Source organism: Epinephelus moara, chromosome 1 (assembly GCF_006386435.1).
Source record: "Epinephelus moara isolate mb chromosome 1, YSFRI_EMoa_1.0, whole genome shotgun sequence".
Taxonomy (NCBI): Eukaryota; Metazoa; Chordata; class Actinopteri; order Perciformes; family Serranidae; genus Epinephelus; species Epinephelus moara.
The window spans coordinates 27415984-27423998 of NC_065506.1; positions in this window are offsets into that span (position 1 = coordinate 27415984).

Genomic DNA, 8015 nt, shown 5'->3' on the forward strand with positions numbered 1-8015 from the left:
AGACATCGACTTTCATCTTAATGAGTAAAAAAGGCTGCAGCCCACGAACTCACATCGAAGACACACTCCAACAATGTCTAATCACTGCAATCTGGATCGAGCCTCTGCCCCTCCACTCCTGCAGCACTGCTGAGAAAGACATCTTGTGAGCATTGGAGCAAAACTCCATTTCTATTCTTGTCCTCCTGCACACAGAGCTGCATTTGATACAAGATCCTCCCGAACAGACGAATTGATCACGAAGGCTTCCGCAGCTAAAGATTATCCCGCTTCTGTTCTTCCACTGGATTTATATCTCTCCCAAAGATTTCAGTTTGTCTAAGTCAACACAAAGAGCTCTGCACAGCATGTGTATTCAAGATTTGTGGTTTAATGCAGATTACAGACATCAGAGTTGACGTGTCATCTGTTTTTTGGACTCACTTGAATCCTGAAGACGTGTGACTGTCACCTTCAAGTGTGTGCTATTCTGAAATCCTACTCCTGAATGCAGATTGACTGCTTCACTGCACCAGGCATACAATCTGTCAATAAACCTGTCTGTCTGGGTGTAACTGGCAGGGGTGGAAAATAACTAAGTAGATTTTCTTAAGTCCTTTGGTACAAATTTGAGATACTTGAGTATTTCAATACATTTATTTGAAAAGAAAAGTAGTTTGCAACTTGACCCTAAATTGCTCGTACGTAGGTGTGAATGTGAGCATGAATAGTTGTCTGTCTCTATGTGTCAGACCTGTGATAGTCTGGCGACCTGTCCAGGGTATACCACGCCTCTCACCCAATGTCAGCTGGGATAGGCTCCAGCCCCCCTTGACCCTGTCGTAGGATAAGCACTTTCAGATAATGAATAAATGAATGGTTTGCTTCTTTGGGTTTTGCCTCCTTCAGCTGAGCATACACTATATGATTTGTTTCTGATCTGATTTTTGAGCCACACGACTCATACCGAATTTCAGCTTTGTGGGGGCGTTGTTTGCCATGCAGGGTACAGTGGGGAGACATGGCCTGATCAACTGCTCCCAACCGGCCGTGGGAAGTTCAGGTAAATTTCTGACATGTCAGAAACTTTGGTCGGCTGTCGTCAGGCTCTCACACAGCTGAAGCAGAGCCATGAGTCGATTCCCAAAAGTCAGTGTGTTTTTTCTCACTCCTTTACCCAACTTTTGTTGGTGCTGCTCTCCTGCCAACTTGTGCATGTATGAGAGACCTAGAGAGTGAGAAAATCAAAACTTAGACTGACCTGTTTTTGCAGAAATGGACCTTTAAACTCTTTTTGGGATGTCTGTCTCTATATTATTGTGAACCCTACCTCTGCTGGCAAACCAAATTCTACTTGTCCCTAACCCCTGAGCTTTCAAACAATCTTTTTTGACAATTGTCCAACACGGCCAACAGACCGTTTTATTGTCTATTTTACACGTACAGTGTGAAACTCAGGTCGTGGCTCGATGATCGGATTGTACAGTGTGAACACATAAATTGTGAGCTTTGGCTTTACATCAGACAATTTACTTGTACAGTGGGAGTTGGAATTAAACAACATTTCTAAAACAGGCTGAAACTGTACAGTGTAAACCCAGATTTACCCATCCAGACTGAACAGACTGTTTCATTCAACTGCTCAGTATTGAACTCAATATTGGATGTTTTTCTGAAATGTCCAATATTTCAAAATGCTGCCCCACACATTGTTGCAGAATTACCAATCTAATAATGTCATAAACAATAATACACAGTATATCAAGTCTTAAATCAACTATGAATTGTAATCTTATCTGGTTCCGGCTTCTTAAACGTGAGGATTTGGAGCTTTTCTCTGTTTTATATATTTGTAAATCAAACATCATCTGGTTTCAGACTGTTGTTCAGACAATGTGAAAATGTTACCTCGGGCACTGAGAGCATGCTCTGGGCATTTTCCACTATTTTCTGACAAAAAGCAAAACTTTTGCACAACTGTAGGTCGACAGGTGCGAAGGAGAAGACCATGGGCCGATGATAATAGAGCAATAACTTCTGCAGACTGTCTTTGGCACATGCAATGATCAGAAATTTATTGGGAATTTGTCGGTGCATCATAAAATAACCTGATGAAGGTCTCTGCACTGAAACGTTCCCAATAAATTTCTGATTTTTCCAAGTGTAGAGGACAGTGTGCAGTAGTTCTTTGCTCTACTTTACAGACCAAAGAATTAACTAATTGATTAAAGAAGTAATACATACTGATATCTGCTGCAGACTGAAAGGAGCCATCTGCATTATAGAGGAGTCTGAATAATCAGACACAACTTAAGCTAAAGAGAAATACTGCATTTGAGACATTAGCTCAATTAAGGTAGAAGAAATCCTTCGTATCTTTCCCTTTTAAACTAATTTTCATGTTATCCTGTGTTTGACATACAAAGCTCATGCTGACCTAGATGCAAAATTAATAATTTCTGGCAAACGGCATCTGTCAAGCAGATGGAGAGCAACGATCTAATGGTATGTGCTTTAGAAGGAGAGAGGCTCATTTCAATGGCCACCTGGCTCTGAACTTATCAAGGGTACACACAATGCAATAAGCTGTAATCCGCAGTATATACTGCAGGAGAAAATCCATAAATAGCCTATTTCTGAATGTCCTTACAGAACTCAATTAGATGAGCCTCGGAACACAGATTGCTTGCCATATTGAAACTCTGAAATATAGGCTTCTAACAGTTTAGTGATATTTACTTCTTGAACGTCTCACTTCACTCCACGATGTAATCACAAAACAGTAACCCCTGACCAGCTGTCTCTGGATTATACAGACTTTTAAAAACCAATTTTCTGTTTCACGGCTTCACTAACAAAACAGTGGTTACATTTGTTTTGAGAGATTGAATGAAAGATTGCTCTTACATTGCAGATATTGTCAGTCTGGGCGACACATATTTTTGGAGATGTGGTGTGATCGGCACAGTTAGAACTTAAAGGAAAAGTTTAACACTTTAAGGAAATACAATAGTTAGATAAGAAGACCGATACCACACTCACTTCTGTACACTCTTCATTTCCGTAGCTGCTTATACAGTTAGAGGTCGCAGGGGGGCTGAAGCCTATCCCAGCTGACATTGGGCGAGAGGCGGGGTACACCCTGGACAGGTCGCCAGACTATCACAGGGCTGACACATAGAGACAGACAACCATTCACACTCACATTCACACCTACGGCCAATTTAGAGTCACCAATTAACCTGACTATGAGTACCAGAGAAAACCCACGCTGACACATGCAACAACTGCACAGAAGGGCTCCCCCACCCTGGGTTCAAACCAGGAACCCTCTTGCTGTGAAGCAACAATGCTAACCACTGCACCGTTGTGCTGCCGTCACGTCTGTGCTCTCTATAAACAGGCATCTGCATGTGTGAATCTGTAGGCAGCAATATAAGATTTTGGGAAGATTTCTTGTTTCTGTTTGTCAGTTTGTAGTCCGAATAGACCAATCACATGTGAGTGGCAGATAATCAGTCTGTGTGGAGAGGCCGAATGCATTGACCGAAATGAAATCTTGGAATACTGTTGTGTCGTTCGCGAATGAATCGTTCAAAAGAACAACTCTGTTGTGTTGAGTGAACGTACTGAACTGAATCACTTCCAGAACACAGTACACAGTCAGGACTCCTCCCGCCAAGCACTGAACGATTCAGTGAACAAATTTTTGAATAAATCTTTTTAATGAACTGATTCTAGTGAGTAACATCTAAAGAATTGCTTCGCCCATCACTATCTTGGAACCCATCAGCTATCGTCTGATGATGCTTTAGCTTCATATTACCTTTATTAAAATTGATCTGCATTCATATGCTGATATCTTTTCATTCCGTGGACAGAAGAGGAAGTTCTGGCCCGAATATCCATTGGCAGCACCAGATCTCCTGAAACATTGGCCTTTGCCCCCAGACGTTTTGTCATCAGACAATAGAATGCTCGAGGGATGACATTTTCAACGCGGGACCCTTGTTGAAGGGCCAGTGGGATTTTTCAACTTGGATTGTTGCAGAAAATAAGCTCTGTGGCAAACAAGCGTTTATAATTTTGTGTATCAAGATAACCTTTATAAATGAACACCACTTTTATTATTTAAGTGTAAATGCAAATTGCAAGAAGTAAAAAGCATTGGGCTATAAACAAATTACACTGCAGTTGACTCAAATGTCACCACCAGAACAAGGCTGTAAAGCCGTGTTTGGAGAGATGATGTTCTCTACTCTCATTTAGCCCTTTGTTAGCAATCTCCTTTTATAAAACACCTAAAAGCTTTGAATTCACGAGTAGGGTATTTACTGACATATTTTGTGTCATAGAACAAAACGTGAAAATCTCTGAAACTTGTGTTAATCACAGACATTATTTTAGTTACTAACTAAAAACCTATTGACTTTCAGAGGGGGAACTAAGGGTGCTAAAATGATAACTCATTTCTGGGTTTTAGAACTGATTCCTGGACTACTCCACAGCCGATGGGACCTGAGATTGGTAAGTAAGCTGAAGCCAATTATCTGCTAAATGCAAGAAACAGAGGGAAGCAGCTAGCCTGGCTCTGTCCAAAGATTACAAAATCCATCTACCTGCACCTCTAAAGCCCATTTCTTAAAACATGATGTCTCATTTGTCTAATTTATACAAAAATTGAGGTGAACAATTTACCATTTTTCGGTGGGTTATGTGGCAGACTATTTCTTGGCTGGGACCAGTAACTTACTGGAGTCTCAGTTGGCTCCTGGGCAAGTGGCAACTGCTCAGAGTGAGAAAATAGCCTATTACATGACCCAAATGCTTAGCTAAGATACCATCTGCTGGCCGTAGCCTCATATTTGGTATTGATTGTCTCTAATGCTTGGCGAGGAAGCAAACAAGCAAATTTCCCAAAATGACAAACTATTCCTTTGAAAGATAAAACAATGTTATCTTTGCTTGGCCACAGCACCGACTTGGGAATCAGCAAGCAGATCATTAGTGACCATAAAAGTTGCCAGAGGAGTGAGCAGGAGACTTACAGGTGACAGCTGATGGATCAATGAAGTCAATGGCGATTACAAGTGAGGATCTGTGAGCTGAACTCTGGGGAGCAGAGAGGAGGGGAGAGTGTGACAGGTGTCTCAGTGGGAGGAATCAGTGTGAGAGGGAGATTAGGTCAGATAAGTCAATGTTGTCATGCAGCTGAGTTAAGGTTTTTCCTAATTGGAAAGTGAATGAAGAAGCGTCAAGAACACGTTTGTCGGCACATCAGTGTGGCGGGACACGTTTCTCAAACAAAAGGAAAGACCAGGTGTATTATGTACAGCTACAGGGTTCACACAGAGATCAGCTGTTGTCGACAGGTTAGATTAAATGCCACCAAGAGCTCTGTGTGAAGCAGCCTTTCCCTTTTTTATGCCATTAATCTCTTTATCATTCCCTTTGAACTTCAGTCAGCGACTCCTACTGCATTAATTTTACAACTGCCAGTTATTGTTAGAATTTCACGCGTTAAAGATGCTCAAACTACTTAATTGTGGCCTTGGTAAATGTTTTCGAATGTTGTTACTCATTTCTGTTTCATAATCACTAACCCACGTTTTAATTCTCCTCTGAAGTTGCTGATCTGCACAAATCCACCAGTGAAATGTGCCTTTGAGCTCTCCTTCATTTGCTGAGGATAGTCCCAGGCACTAATTGTGTAATTAGCTGCTGCTTTTGTGAAGCAGACACTACATAATCGCAAACAGCAGCCAGAAATTGAACAGGAGGCTTTCATGTATCCAAAATGAAGCCTTTAGTCTTCATTTTTGTTGACCGCAGTGAAAATGAATTATATGTTTAGATCCCCTTTACCATTGGAGCCCATTTTCATTTAAAGTAATGTATGAATGTTTCCAAAGTTTACAAGATGTAAAATAAAATAGTTAAACACAGTATTTCGGCATGTTTTAAAACTGGCTTTGCTTCTACTGCAGTGGAATCTTAAAGATACACTATGCGGGATTTTCTAAAAAACAATATACAGAAATAAATCATCATTTATGACCCACAAGACGTGTGTGGTGGTGCATCTGTCTTAAAAGACTCTGCCCTCTGCCTGTATTCCCTTAATTCCTTCTTATTTTCTATGTTTGAGATGTTTATGGGTGTGCACCACCATCGCGCTCAGGTGAGGTCGGGCTTTATAAAGTTGCTTTGCCATTGTTCCATTGCCATTGTTGTGCCCAACATTCCAAAGCCCCATTAGTCAGAAAAATGTCCCATTGGTCCGAAAGCCCATTTCTCCAACAGCCTATTGTTATTCCAAAAATAAACACTGTGAGCTGTTTCACCCCCCACTTTCTCTGCAGTCTTTGTGCCACCAGACATCGGTGTTTTAATTCAATACATGACCTTTACCTATAACCAAATGGTTTTTCTGCTTGAACGTAACCACACATTCATCACAGCCTTGTTGAGAAATGTAAAGTTTGAACCTATTCGCTACAAAATAATGTACAAATGTAACGTATACATGGTTTACAGAAACGTGCAATGCAGCATTTTTTTCTGCTAATTGGGTCGTCTAACAGCAGGTAGTGTGTATATTTGGAGAAATGGGCATTCGGTCCAATGGGACATTTTTTTAACTAACCGGGCTTTGGAATTTTGGGCCGTCAACAATGGACAGTCGCCTTTCTAAAAGTAGCAACCAGGTGCCACACATCAGCGGCAGGCATCTGAGAAACACGGCGCCAGAAAACAAATGCAAATATAGCAAGATGAAATGAAAGTGAATCTACACATTCATTCATTTCCTCAACCGCCTGTCCTGTTGGTGGTCCCAGGCCTATCCCAGCTGACATTAGGCGAGAGGCAAGGTACACCCTGGACAGGTCGCCAGACTATCACAGGGCTGACACATAGAGACAAACAACCATTCACCTATCACAGGGCTGACACATAGAGACAAACAACCATTCACATTCACATTCACACCTACGGGCAATTTAGAGTCACCAATTAACCTGCATGTCTTTGGACTGTGGGAGGAAGCTGGAGTACCCGGAGAAAACCCATGCTGACACGGGGAGGACATGCAAACTCAACATGGAAGGGTCCCTCACCCTTGATTCGAACTAGGAACCCTCTTGCTGTGAGGAGACAATGCTAACCAATGCTAACCTGTGCTGCCGTGAATCCAAACAGTATCTGACAATCCTGCATAGTATACCTTTACCTTTACTAAGTCAAGGCTTTAAAGTTCTGTATTGCAACTTTGGAAGCAAATTATTGGTAAAATATCCAGAGGCAAATATGTAAAATATCCAAAAAATATATTAGAAACATAGCTGAAAAATATCCATAACAAAATTATAAAATAGCAACAAAACAAATCTATCAATATCTGGCAATATCTGATAAAATATCCCCCAAAAAGTAGAAAAAGTAGAGCATCCAAAAATGATAAGTTAAATATCCTCAAATAAAATCAGTAAAATATCCCAAAAGTATGAAAGTAAGAAAGTCTTATGTGACCAGTATTTCTTAATTCAGCCAGTTTGTTTCACTGCACACAGGATGTACGAAACAAAATGTAATTACAATGCAGGAATGCAGACGGGAGATTTGAAAATACGAGGTTCAAAGGAAGAGGTGTGCACAGATTGATCATTAGCCAGAAAGCAGATTTGGACACTTTGAATGACTCTCTGGCCCTGTTTATAAAACAGGGCCAGAGAGTCATTTGGGAGAACTCAAACAGCAAAAGCAAAGCAGAGCGCAGTCCGTTAACAATCACTTCTTTAATATGCCTCTCACTCTGCCATCCTCAATAAAAACAAATGACCTCAGTGCCATGAGACACCGGGGTGAGCAACTCTGATCTTGTTTTTCTGAAAGAAGAGATGTGACAGATTTTTAGATGCTGAAACTGTTTGAAATGCTAATGAACTCGGTTAGTAAAAAAAACATGAGGGGAACACCGATAAACACCCACAAGTATATGTGTACAGTACAGTATGCACACAGCTGCACACACACAC